General features: G+C 38.1%; 1 protein-coding gene across 20 annotated transcripts in view; it reads right to left on the bottom strand.

Moving 5' to 3' along the window:
* Positions 1-14,848, bottom strand: part of ptprdb (protein tyrosine phosphatase receptor type Db) — a 203,019-nt gene that overhangs the window by 75,726 nt on the left and 112,445 nt on the right. The window lies entirely within an intron of this gene.

Raw genomic sequence — 14,848 nt, 5'->3', positions numbered from 1 at the left:
ATATGCATAGTTTATAACCACACCCACACACGGCCCAACACACACTTAGAGACTTAGGGTGCTTTAGTTCCCTCTAGGCTTCACACTCCTTGTGTGCAGCCGCCTCCCCTCTATTACACTCATACACTCATCGTGTGCCTGTGTGTGTTTGTGTGGTTGTTAAAAAAAAAGTAACTGATGAATTTCAACTTATGGCAAACATTTAGCAGTAAAACACCACATCTCCTCTGAAGCTGAGTTTTTATGCTCCCAAGTGAGCAATGGCCTCATTTTTATTTTATTTTATTTTATTTTTTTTGTATCCCTGCGTGTTACACAATCCCAGAGAGCAGGCTGTACTTCCATGTTATATTTTTCCCAAATGTGCATCAGAACAGCGAGATTTCAGATTGATAAAAAGGAACGGATGGCTCTAAGGTGGAGGGGTGGAAGGACAGACCAAGAGATTGATGGATGATGGGGAGATTAAAGTGGGAGGAGACTGGCTGATGTTATCTGCTGGCTATGTTGCACGGAGTGTTGGATCAACATGCAGCTCAGTGTTTTTATCCTTTCATCCTTAGCTCACTTCCTGCCTTAAAGTGACTCTTTTTATGATACATTTTCTTCCTCAATTCTTTTTATACCTTAAATTTATTTATTATTTTTTTATTTCTACAGTTCCTGCCACAATATGCTTTTCTATCACAGCAATTGAAAAGTTTTTACCTTTGTAAATTTACCTTGTTTGTCTGTCACTGGAAGATGTAGCACAGGATTTTGGCTTTAGTGGAGATGTAGTGCTGTGAAAAATAGTTGGCCCTTGCCAATTTCTTCAGATTTTATTTTTTCCTCACGGTATAATGTTTTAGGTCATCACACTCATTTAAATAGAAAAATATAACCTGAATTGATATAAAATGCAGTTTTAAAATGCCGTTTTTATTGTTGTTGTGTTAACCAACATTCTGACAACCCCTCAACCTCTCAACAATTGTATTTATTTCATCTTTATAGAGGAATTTTGACCCAATATTATTTTCGCAATAGTCTTGATCAAGTAAAATTTGAATATTTTCAGAATGAACAAACTGTCTATAGGTTAATGATTTAACAAGATGGGTAAAAATACTTTTCCCACACCGCTTGAGAATAGAAGTCATAATTTGAATACTGGAGTTTGTATTAACTCAGATCACTCTTTGATGTTAGTTGATCTGAAACATTTATATGTGACAACACTGATCATGTAAATTTGTGTCTGAAGTGTCTTAAACCGCATCACACAAAGAGAGCTGACAGAATGCTGCTGCTGCTCAGAAACTAAAGACATATTCTAGCATGTAGTAGAGTTATTGTATATGCATTTTTAAACTAAATTGTTTCATATTTGCATCTTGTGCATGTGGCTGGGTCATGCAGTGCCCATGTGATAGGGCTTGTGTATGTGTTTGCATGATCTCCAGAACTGAACAGATTCATCAGCAGCAGCAACAGTCTTAATCCTCTCTGCTCCTGAACAAGCCATCTGATTAAAAAAAAGAGGAAGGGGCCGGGGCCCCAGAGCCCTTAGCCTGCCTGTAATGAAGGCAGCAAACAAATCAACCCACACTGGATTTTCCACTTGGTTTAGTCCAAAACAATTGCTTTGGGATAACTTAGATCTCTCCCTGTACAAATTAAGTTCCCTGATTTACACTGCAACAGCAGAGAGGGGAACTCAGACTTTACTGTATGAAATGGAAATATTTGTTAGAGCTACAACTTAAACTTAAATTGTAACCAAAAGTGACTTATTTTAAAGTTGTTTTTCATAATCATAATACCAGTGATGCACCAATCACATCAGTCGACCAGGCATCGAAATCGCTCATTTCCCCTCACAAGGTCTGACCCAAAATGGGCATTAAAGATATTATTTTTCATTATATTCAGTATATGCATCAAAACGGAAAACTGACACCAATCTATTCTTTAGATGCTTCAACAAACAGCATGTCTTTTGATATTCTTCTTTTTGAGTATAATTTTAAAAATTCTAAAGTAAGAGACATTTATTCAAAACTTGGATACAAAACTTCTTCTACTTCTATTTCAAAAGCTGCATAATGTTTATTTTACACGCTCTGCGTAATTGTTTACATAAAGCAATTAGCGAGTTTGAATGTGATATAGTCTAAAGATGGAAAACTGGCAACTGGAATCATTCAGTAAAAGCCTGCTTGGTGCACCTCCACAGAATATTTTCTTGTAACAAATATTCAAATTGAACAAAAACCTTGTACAATCAAGTGAAGTGAGTAGAGTTCTTCAGAAATTTGGTTAAATGTTCTGCACCAAAAAGGTGCAGAACTACTTTAATTATGGTAACATATGACATTATGTGCATAAAAACCATAAAATCAGAAGATTAGGTGGCTATTTTTAGGTAAGGAGAGGTTAATACTGTTTAACTTTCAACCACAGTGCAAAAGACACAATATTAAGAACCCCCTCTGGAAGTCTGATTGCTGTTATATAAACATAGATCAAACAGGCTACATATTCAAGGTGTGACCTTTTTTATATAATATATATAATAATTTTATGCTACTGTGAGTGCCAAAGCAAATTTGAACATATGTTTTTAACTAGACCAGAAAAACATCCTGCTAAAGTCAGATTTGAAGCAGACATACATGGCAGCATGAATATAAAACGATGCACAGTTTTGAATGAACAGGCAAAACTCTCAACCAAAGCTGAAAAATGCCTCTGGTGGCAGAAATTCTAACTTTCTGCACACCAAAGAACAAAAAGTTAGAATTTTTTTGGCTGGCATTATCTTCTTCGCTGGAAAATGGTGGACTGTGCTTAATAGGCTAAAGGTCAGTCTCCACCTCAAGCAGCAGAGTTCAGTGGGATGGAGGAGGAGTCGGACAGGTGAACAGGGGTCAGGTGTGAGGCTCTGCTGCCAGTTAATATTTCCTTTAGTCATGGGATATTGATCATAAGTAAAAGAACTAGATCCTTGATACAGGTGGTTCCTCAAAAGGGTTGACTAAATGAAACTCTATAGAAAGAAAGAAGAGAGCCATGACTGGAGCATGGGGAGCTCCAAGTAGAGCTGCTGCTCCTCCACTAAAGATGACAGTTAAGCAATTTGATCATGATGCCTTTGAAGGGTTTTCAGTCAAGATCAAGAACAATCTATTTCTAATGACTTGGAAACATTTCGGAACCAACCATCCCTCAAAACGAGCTGAAGAGGGTTGTTAAGAAAAGGAATTCTGGGTTACCCTCCAAAACTTCTTTTCCTTCTAACCTGATCACAGATAAGCAGAAGTCAATAAAATAATTAACTTTTTTTTTTTTAATTATGCCTTTTTGCCCATTTTCACATTTCGCCCTTATTAAGTGATGCACTTACTTACAGTGCTTTATCACGGCAACATTGACCTAAACCCCTTTCAAATTCCTAATGGCGTAATAGGAAACTGATACCACTTTGGTGTAAGTGTGCATAAACGTGTGTGAGTTTGTGTGTCCAATAATCAGTCCAGCTGATTCGGTGTCACTGGAAAAGCCTGCATTATTTAGTATCTCACTACACAACATGTCACGTTAATTAAAAGGCTAAGATAACTCGATGGCCGTGTTGAGGGGATGGCGGTGACGGAGGCTTGATAAAAAAGGAACAAAGGGAGACCAGAAGGCGGCAAAAAAAAGCGAGAACAAAAAAAAGACACAAACCCACACAGAGAATCTGCCGCCAGGTAGTCACCAGATTGTAGTCTGGGTGTCTGTTGTTGCAGGCATTACTGAGAGAGTGAACAGAAAGCCCCTTTTCCGGTGCGGGAGCTTCTGCTGCTGCTGTGGATCACGGTCGGTACTAAGCCATTCACTTATATTAGGTCCTATCACTCAATTATACTCCGTCTGTCTGCCCAGGCCTGCTGATATCTGTTACACTTATCTCTTAGATAGCTCCTGACAGAACAACGGCTGTCTCAGAGGCTGAGGCTAACGTTTCTGCGCAGCACGGAAAAGTGATAAGGTTAGGAAAATCTATTTTGGCCGTTTTATTTTACCGACAATGAAAGTTTTGTTCTGACACAAATTATCCACGCATTAACTTGGATTTTAGAACGCGGAAGGTATGAACTCATTTCTCTATGTAAAACTTCGGACTAAATGAGAAGTCAATCTACTGAGAGACGGGGCAGCAAAGTTAACAGATGAGGAGGCAAAAGTGAGGAAAGGCAATTTAGAAGGGGAGCCTGTGATCCAAAAATGGAATGGAAATAAAAAGACAGCGTGGGTGGATGATGAGAGAGAAGAGGGCAGACTACAAAGCGATGGCATAGTACAGCTGGAAGGGATGTTGAGAAAGATAGAGAGAAAGACAAAAGACAGATCCTAAAAAGCGTAGCTCAAGGCAAACCGTGTGCTGCGGAAAAGAACAGTGGGAAACCTAATTTGATTCCATATTCCAAAAGCTGAGCCACCAAATGCAATTAGACATGCTAATTAACTTATTCTGTTTGCCCTGTTGAAACGGTGGCAGGCTGGCAGATGCGTCACCAAAGAAGCCAATTTGTGATTGTTGCATCATATAAGCTGGACAAAGAACAAGAAAAGCTAAGTGGGACAAACAAGTCTTCATCACAGATTAGCGTTAAATCCAAGTCAGGTTTTCATTTTACACTGCGTTCCACATTTCTGCACTACGCTTAAATGTCCTTACATCTTTTCCAAGTCCCAATCAAAAACTTCTGTGTATATTTTTGGGACAGTAATGAGACACAAAGTAGTGCATCAATGTAAAGTGGAATGTGGTGGAAGAAGATACGGATTTCAACATTTCTTTTTTTTTACAAATGAAAATCGCAGAATTGTGACCTGCTTTTGTATTCAGGTTCCATATATCCAAAAATAAACAGAGTCCACCTGTGTATAGATGAATTTTAATATATATAAAACTGTTCTGTGAAGGCTTCAAAGGTTTTATTTTAGCTTTTTTTTAGAGAGAACAGTCAAAAACTTCATGACAACTAATGAAAACGGCAGACAGTTTAGTGAAAAACTTTGGGAAAAGTTTTTATTTGCAAAAAATAAAAATAAAAACATGTCTGTCCACCTTAAGTAAGTGAAAATTTCCTGATGACTCTGGAGCAGCTGCAAAAACACAGCTCACTTGTAAAAATTGCTCAAAAGGCCATTAAGAACAAACAGCCAGAAAAAGGTTATGGTTGTAAGCAAGTCTTGAGACGTAAATTGTAAGCTTTGGTAAAACATGTTGTGGCAGAATCATTCTGTGGGTATGCTTTTCTTCAGCAACACAACACACGAAGCTGTAATTGTAATTTAGACTGTTGAGCTTGTTTCACTTACATGATTCAGTTGTGGGATTAAAGTCATGTTGTCAATAATGTGAATATCTTGTATCTTGGTAGCCACATCTGCTTATAGATATATGAATACTTTCTAAATACGTCCTACAAAGAGCTCAAGCCAGCCCTCTATATAGCTCTTCTTTGTGATCTTGTGATCTTTAAATATCCTTAAAACTAGTGTATATATATATATATATATATATATATACACGCAAAGAAGCAAACTTTTTCTTCCTTCTTCAATAAATTAATAACATAAATAACAACAAACTGTTCCCTCGCAGGGCAACAAAGAAAAGTCGAGGGAGAAAGCTTGAAGGGAGAGCCGTTTGATGTGTTTGACTAGCAAGCATGTATGCGCACATCAACTCATCCACAAGCTGATTACCAGTTATCTGTCATCTCCCCCACGGTACACAAACAGACACAAACAGACTCCATAAGTAAGCCCTGAGTCTGTTTCCAAGAGAAATGTTGGTGTTTAAAGGCCACATGTCTCAGCGGCAGCGTCTGTGGGGATGACACTGTGACAGATTTTAATTGCCTTTCTTCTTGGAGTGACTCACTCAGCCACCCAAGAGAAACTACTGTATGTTTCTATGTACAAAATCTATCCTCTATGTAAAGCAGCGTGTTTGTCTGCAAGTGTGTGAGTTAGAAGATAAGGGACATGAACAATGCCATCACATTAAATCGATACTTGAACCTGAGCAAATGAGGTTTAGACAGAAGCCATATGTTTGAAGGGATATTCACCATATAAAGGCAACTTTGCTTTTGCATTATTTCAGCGATGTTGTAAGTGTTCCTTTACTGAATCTTGGATGAGATCCTATTCAGTGCTACAAAATGTCCACAACTTCTGCACACGACAGGTTCAAGATGGCAAGTTTGAGTTGAAATGATTACTTTCTTTATTCTGGAGAGATAAATGCAGAAATCTGTGTGAACTTACACAAAAAGATCATAAAGTCATGAGAGAAGCTAAAGTAGTTTTCTGCTGCAGTGAACAAGATATAAACATCTGTGCAAGTGGGAACCTCATGGTTGAACCTCTACAATATAAAAAATGTTTGCAAAATGTTTGGACATATAAGGATTTATAAATGTAGAAATAAATAAATAAAACCAAATGCAGGTTCAAGCAGCGACATCACAAGTAAGCTCCTTTATAATCAGTACTGTCGATTAAAGCTTTCAGGTTAGCTTATAGTGGAAAAAAAACTAACAAAATGTTTTACACTGCAGAAAGATAAATCCTATCTGCTTTGATTTTAGCAAAGGGGCTTAACATAAACCTTAAAAACTGTAATGTATTGTGATACAAAAGCTTAATAATAAGGTAACGCAATCATGCAAATAACTCCATTTTAAGTAATTAATACCACATGCTGCTTGTCTTTGATGAATGCTTTTAGCAGACAGGGAAGGCAGATGAAAACGAAACATTTGAGGTTAGCAACTGCAGTTTGAACTTTTTTACACTCATTGTCAAACCAAAAGGAAAAAGAAAAGAGGAACAGCCTGGCCTTAAATGGATGTGTCAAATGTAATCTGGCTACAAAAAAAATCTATAGTAATTTACTTCTCGTTTTATTTGCTCTTCTCTTTCCTTCCATCAATGCAATGTCCCCAACACTTTCAAAGAGCATAAGCATCTTAGTCACCAAATTCTGTATGAGCTGTGTGCTTCACGGGAAATTACAGCGAATGCCATCAGCTTTCTAAGCTCAGTAGAAGGAATTCTTAAATACACAAGTCAACGAATTACTGCATTGTCGTAATCCCGACTCCAATAATGTACAAAATCATACTGCAATAATGACTGTCATCTGATTTAATGTACAACTAACAAACTTAAGTCATAAGTAAAAAGTGTAATGAAAGGGGTTAGGCTAAAACCATGGTACTGCTAAGTACTACTACGGCCCAGGAGACAATAGTACAAGAGTTGACAGGGTCAAAATGTGTCCCTAACCCGGGTCGACAATCTGTTCCAGACCCATTGCATGAACATTGTGAGAAACTCTTCACTGCCTCTCCCTAAAGGTTTTAACTGTTGCCATCAGGTAAATAATCAAACCATCAAAAGGAGAACTACTAGAAAGCTTCACAGGCATTGCTCAGACCAAAAATCTGGCACTTCTTGTTCTTATTCCAAGTGTACACAAAGGATTTTATACAGTGAAGCAAAGCACAACCTAATAACTAATGCAACCAAGATCTCAACTTCTTTTGCTTCCAGTTCTAAAGTTTAATCTCCAAACTCTTTCACCTACTTTCTACTACAGTGAGTTTAATAATGCCTCTAATAATAATTCGACTGATTTCTAAGCTTAAAGTGCTTTTACTGAGATGCCAGAGAGGTGCCGACATAAAAAGGATATTGTTTAGTTTTTTTCAGCTGCATGCCTCAGACAGAGCTAAGTCCAAAGCTCATAAGAACATTTGCAAACTACAAAATGGGGAAGCATTGCTGAGATGAGGTGTTGAAGGTGAAGTGATGGAACGAGCAGAACTTAAGAGTCAGAGGTCAATTTTAAGGTGTTTAATTGCAAAGTAAAATTTCTTTTAAGTCATGTTTGTTATACACAACATTTTTATAGCAACTGAAGATAGCACAGTTACTTTATTGTGCTATAAAACTGCACTCTGTGCTTGGAGAATTTCTAATACATCTTCTTTTAAGAGAGTCATTTGGACTTCATCAAAAATACTTCCTTCTTTTTGGAAGGATGGACTGCACCTGATCAACAAAGTCAAATTTAGGACCCAATTTAATAGGGGCTGCATTGAATGCAAAAAAATGTTAGGTAGTCCCTTCACTGTGCACCATGCGTCATGGGCAGTGACAGCATTAGGACAGCTGTGACTAACAGACCCACTCTTAAGCTCTGTTGGACCAACTCTGGCATGCAGCCATGCATGATACTGAAAGAACCAGAGAGGAAGAGGCGTGGAAAGAGATGAGTGAGGCTGAGTGGATCGTCAAGAGTTGTGTCTCTGCATGTGTGCGAGTGTGTGTGTTGGGGTATGGGGATAGTTGGTTGACAACATGTAATTACCTATTTGCACTGCTGTTAGTGTAAATCTCATTGAAGGCTAATTGAGAGGTGCATTAGTGAGAGGGTCATAAAGCTGGCAGCAGGACTGCAGTGGGAGATGGATAGATGGAGGATGTGAGAGAAAAATGAGAGATGAGCTTCGGCTGAGGGGCAAAAAGGTTAAGGAGGGGGATCTGAATCGCTTTGTACGGAGGGAAAGGCTGTGGAGGCAGATGTAAGAAAACAATAGGAGGACATAAAGAGTGGTCATGTGGTAATACAGTTTGCTGGATCGGTGAATCTGGTGAGACTATTTTAAAAAGCAGAATTAAACCTACATGTCTTAACCCTCCTGTTGTCCTCGGGTCAAAATGACCGAGATGTGTATGTGTTTTCCCTATACACAGAAAATGAGGACAAAGGGGGATTTTAGGATAGGTTATTCCACATGGGTAGAGGAGAACAGAAATGGTAATGACTAGTTGGTTACTTAATTAAAACGGGTAACTAGGGAATCAATTAATTAATAATCAGTGTTCTAATGCCTATGGCACTGAGAGCTAGTAAAATGCTTGCGACATAATACTAGCATCTGTGCACCAAAATTTAAATAACTACAAGAGAGAATTCACAATGAAGGAGTGATTTGCAATGGTAATAATATCAATCTGTAGGAACGCCCCTAAAGTCCTGTAAGGACAAGACAGGCTGGATGTATGTATGGAGGGAAGGATATAAGAACATGTTAAGTAAGTTTTTTTTGTTTGTTTTTGGTTTCAATTCTTTAGTTTTTCAATCTTAATTTATTTGAAAGATATTTGATTAATTGCTTTTGATTGTTTAATTGCAAATTATTTGATTGCATTTCATAGAAAAAATAGAGGTTTTTGATAAAAACCTCTATTTATTTGAGAGAGACTTTTGCTCATTTATTTAACTACATTATGCTGCGGGTTCAGCAGCTTTAATTTGTGCTCAGCAAAAAAAAAACAAACAAACAACATTTTATCCAGTCATAAATGAGGACATTCAACTGTTAACCACAAGAGAACCAAAAATAACATGTTTGTTTTTTCCAACAAAAAGCTCAGATTGCCATGAGGTAATCACAATATAAAGAAGCAGAAAAATGTAATAATGCCCATCTAAACCGAAGTATCCTCTCATCTAAATAGTGGTTTATCTTTTATATTCATTTAGGAAGACCAGCTTATTTTTACAATCTGAGATTGGTTGGCTCCCTGGAAACCCAGCACTTCCATTCACAGCGGATTACCCTGTGGGCTGTAATGAGGCCAATCGTGCGGCCTTTCAGTCCCATAGTAAACAGCATAAACTCCAGCTGGAGGTTACAGATAAAAACCCCCAAATCAAATAGAATAATAGAATTTGTGGTTTTAAAGAAAATTGTCTTTGTGGAGATAGCCTCTTCATCCCCTTAAAATGACCAGGAACAGCAGACCAGTCCCATATGTAGCCACTGCTTGTCTCTCCATGCTATCTTGTCGTCTCATTTTTGGCAAACTGCAAACAAACCACTTTATTTGGTTTGCTACTATTTCTATGCAATTTGGTAGAAAGCAATCCATAGCCCCTGGCACGCAAGGAAGCCACTATGCACAGACAGATATCCATGAGAGGGTCAGCCACAAGAAATCATGTGAATAGATAACAAGGTTAGCGAAATAGCTGTGCCAGGTGGCTAATTTACCCTCTGTTAAAGCTAGCCAAGGACAGAAACAAATCTAACATAGTTAACTTTGGGCACAGACATATCCTTTTTGAGAGATTTTTAAAGAAGGAAAATATAGTTTGTTCAACTTAGGAATATTTGGAATTTTAGCCACTGATCTGCAAGCATTTTCATGCGCATTGCTATGCCAGCCACATAGTACTAAATGAAATTGCTCAAACTGAAACGCAATAAGAAGATAGATTACTTCTTTCCTAGTAAAAACACAATCCACACAACTATTATTCAAATAGCAAACAGCTATTTTATAAATTTTTGTTTCTAACCTTTAATATTCAACTCTGACTTTAAACTGAATTCTTACTTAATGAAGATAAATAGGGGTACAGTTACAGCTAGAATTTTCACTTTTTTTCAATTTTGCTCAGCCATTCAGCTGACTAAGTTTCATGACTGTGTTCACCCTTTTTTTCTGGAACCACAAAATAAAAGCCACTCAAACCAATTGCCTTCAGAAGCCCCTTGTTTAGTAAATAGAGTCCAGTTGTGTGTAATTTAATTGTGAAAGAGAAGCATGACAGAAAAGACATAAGGAGTTCCAACTGCAGTTTGGCTCTAGCCATGCAAAGGACTAGAAAAAAGGTGCTCAGGATAAATAAAACCAAATATTGGATGTTTAGCCTTCAAGAAAAACAGCACGTCACCCTGGATACAGCATCCTCATTTCAGGGAAGCTTTTCAGAGTTTATAGAGCTAAATACAGGGCATAATTGAAAGACAACCTCTTACAGTCCACAAAAGATGTAACCGGGCACATTTTTACCTTTGGTCACAACAACCCAAACACGCAGCCAGAGCGACAATAGAATGATTAAGGTCAAGGTAAATGTAATAGAATAGATATTCACAAATTTATTGAGTTTGTGGTTGTAACATGAGCAAATGTGTTCAAGTTGTAGGAGTGATTTTGTAAGGGAATGCATATCTGTGATATAATACGTATAAAAGTTTCTTTAAATAAAATTTTTTTGGTGTAGTTTTATAGGCAAGCTGCTCTCTAACTTACACCTAACCTACAAAACTTCCTTGGGGCTTTCCTGTTTTGAAAAATGAGAAACCTTATTGACTGTACTATCCCCTTTCTGTTCCAGGATCACATTAGCCAGTAAATTGCTGTTTTCTGGCTGTATGGGTAGAACTTGCATTACTTTGCATGCTGAATAGCTGTTTGTTGCTATATTAAGTTTGGAAGTGTTGAATATTTAATTTGAGAACACTTTTGTGTGATCCTAACCTCCTCCACTGGCAAACAACATACAGCAAATGGGCTTTGGTGTCATTTATAATCTGGCACACTGGAAGCAGTCAACTTTGAAATATGTTTAAGTACATGGATGGACGGAGGGGAGCATAGACCTATAGACGGATGAGTCTGCAGTATGTTTACGGTGTGACATACGGTGTGAAGTCCTACCGTCTTCCCGTTACATTCTAGGTTAAGACAACGGTGCTGAATACACATCAGGAAGAACGTATCCGTCGACAGATCCACAAACACACACTTCTGCCGATCTTTCAGCCTAGATGACCTCTGCGAGAAGGAGGAGTACAGCAGTAATAATTTACAACTCCTGAGCAGCTCTAATGTCAAATAAAATATAGATTTCCTCGGGGCCAGGAAAGGTCCAACCCTTCAATAACTTTGCCTTTTATTCACATGCTGCTGCAGCTATAACCCGTCTCTCAGAGGCGCTTCTGTTATATACTATATACCATCTCAAACTGGGCATTCAGCAGAAGCCTTAAACGCGCAGCGCAATCCTTTACCTTTCAGCCTTTTAAGAGTGCACCGACTGCAAAGCCCTTAGGCAAACATGTAACAATTGCAGAAAACAGGCACTCAGATACTTAACAGCCCACAACAACTGAGAGAGCCTCCTGCGGTCCTTTATCTCAGAGGAGGAGGATGAGCAGGAGGTGGCAGATAAACCGTTCAGTAGTTCATGAACCCAACTTCGTTCGTTGCACTGAATTAAACAGTCAACCACAAGTCAAGAGACGGTCTTCCTTATTGTAAGACTAAAAAAAGCCTCTCTTCACTCCTGAGCACAAAAATGACTAACAAGATATAAAAAAACATATATTCTTCTTTCAGGGTGATTTTATGTGGCGAATATAAATTAAAGTCTCATTATAAAATCTTCAGTCGGTCTCTTCAGATGCAAAGCTAGACCAAGGTGAAGAAAGGTTGTAATCGACTGGTGCTTCAAAAAATGAAGCCACACTAAGTGGGAGACCTAAAGCTTTTGACAAGTCAAATGCATCATAAAACAGAAGTCTTTTGAAGGTCACGGAGCATTTCATGGCCAATAGGGCCCAGAAATACATTTTTGATCAATCTTCTCCAATGTCTTCTTACAACGGCTGAACATAAAGGATGAGGTTACTGAACCTTTCTCCTCCAATTGATTTTGGGCAACACAGTAGTAGTGTGAGTATATGGTTATGACTCAAAATAACATGCAGGGAAAAGCCAGGATGCAAACACTCTGTATTGGAGGTTTACTTTGTTGTGCATAATGGCAAACTGAGGAATCCTGAAACTGTGGAATCAACTATAACTATTTCACTCTTTAATATTTTTCCCTTTTCATATATTTTTCACATTTTTTTGTGATATCATGTCTAAGCATTTTTGAGTGTCCTAAAAATGCTACAAAAGTTTGATGTATTATTATTATTATTATTATTATTATTATTATTATTGTGTCTGTCAGTAATCAGTTCTGGGTGTGGATAACGATGTCCATAAATTCTGTGACAATATAGCAAAAACACAAAGAACTGTAAGCAAGTAAATACATTTTCATGGCCAACTTTGAGTTAGAATTCACAGAATGGAATCATTTGACAGAAACATGTTCAAGAACAGGGAAATTATGTCAAAAAAATATCATATTCTTGGAATTAGTTGAGCTTTACACAAATCTCCATATTTACAATTAGTGATTACTTAGAATGGAAATAAAGTTTTTTTCCTGGAACAGATGGCAGTCTTACAAATGCAGAGAAAGTGTGAGATGGGAGAAGAGAAGGAGTGGACAACCTTAAAGTTAAAAGGAGTTAGGAGATACAGCGAGAATCCTTATCTCCTTTGGCTCAATAATTAAGACTGGGTACGATAAATATATAATGGGGGCTTTTTCCACCATGTACATCTCTTCTTCTTGGAGATGGGACCTCAGGGAGACAGACCCAGGAAGAGCTGCTAAGTACACTGGGCATTAAAAATAGATGCAAGGAACACCGGCCCTGACAGGCCCTGTCGACCAACCACCAAGAGTGCTGTGATGGGAGTTGCCATGGTTACATGGGTCCCAAATGGTCTTTGGTTGTCAGTGTGAATCAAGTCATACATCTGAACGGCCACATAAATTCCAAACCCCCGGCCACTGGGGGCATCAAAAACCCGACAATGTCAATGAGGAAGGGAGATCAGACCTCCAGTGGGTGCGATGGCTGAAGAAGAAAGAGACTCAAGATGGAGTCACTGGCATGACTTCTCAAAGAGTCTTTAAAGACGTTCTGGTGGGTGCCGTCAGTGCTTCGTCTGTGGCTGCTGTTTCCAATGCTTGTGCAATAGAATGGGCTTTTATATGGAAAGTTGCTTGAGCACGACACAGCATTTTTCAGAAGATTAGATCTCTGTGAGCCATATATTTCAAAGTCAGCTTATTCAGACTTTTTTGATCTGAACTGCTTCAAAAAAGATTTCATAAGAAGAGATGCAAACAGTGGCAGACAGACTGGCATACAGGACTACTGGGGATTCCCCTTATGTGCAGGTGCATTAGTGGTCCGGTGGTTTTGGCCGTAAAGAAGCTGTTGCACTCGCACCATAGTCAAGCAGCATGCTGTTGTTTTGCAGTGCCACTAATACCTTGAATTATACTGTACAAATGTTTTCTCTACCTCCCCTCGGAGTCAGCCACATCTCAGCGCAGGCCAGACAGCTGACATTGAAACGTGTGATCCGAAAAACCCGTCGTATAAAGCCCGACCAACAACAACAAATAGCCTCTGTGGCGCTTATTAAAAACTCAACAGTCATGAAACAGAAAGGCTTTGTCCCTCCTGCCACATAAATTATAATCTCTCTGTTTGTCTCACATTCAGCAGAGAGATGTGCAGTACAGACTCAAGCTCATCATCCAGGGCTGGCTAAAGGTGTAATAGGGGCATAAGCATAATATAATTTAGAGGCCCCTCTTCTTGAGAACACCACCACTAAGAACAGAGATTCATTTGAAAGCTTACAAAATAAACCAATTAAAACCTAAATTTCAATACTGAAAAATAAAAAATTTCTTTATGTACACATGCATATATATATGCCTATATTTTCTATATTTATCCCCAGTTCACCCTGGATATAAGTCAGAGAGGACCTACAAGTATTATAGATAGTATTGTTTCCTTGGAGCAACCATTGTTAAACTAAAGTTACAACATTTCTGTATCAGTAAAATTGATAATCACAATAAAACTAATTCTGGACCTTTGGAAGAAAGAACATATAGGAAAACAGAAGTTACCATACCAACAAATCCCTTTCACATAGGTTTTTACCTTGTAATGTGGTGCAGTACATTTTATGCATTTGATTGTGTCAGAATTGAACAATATTTTAAAAAGTCTTATAAAGAATGACCACGCAACTAAGCTTTAGAGGACAGAGCTTTACATATATATATATA

This window comes from Poecilia reticulata, linkage group LG1 (genome assembly GCF_000633615.1).
Source record: "Poecilia reticulata strain Guanapo linkage group LG1, Guppy_female_1.0+MT, whole genome shotgun sequence".
NCBI lineage: Eukaryota > Metazoa > Chordata > Actinopteri > Cyprinodontiformes > Poeciliidae > Poecilia > Poecilia reticulata.
The sequence above is the reverse complement of the archived record's forward strand: the minus strand, read 5'-3'. Positions and strand labels throughout refer to the sequence as shown.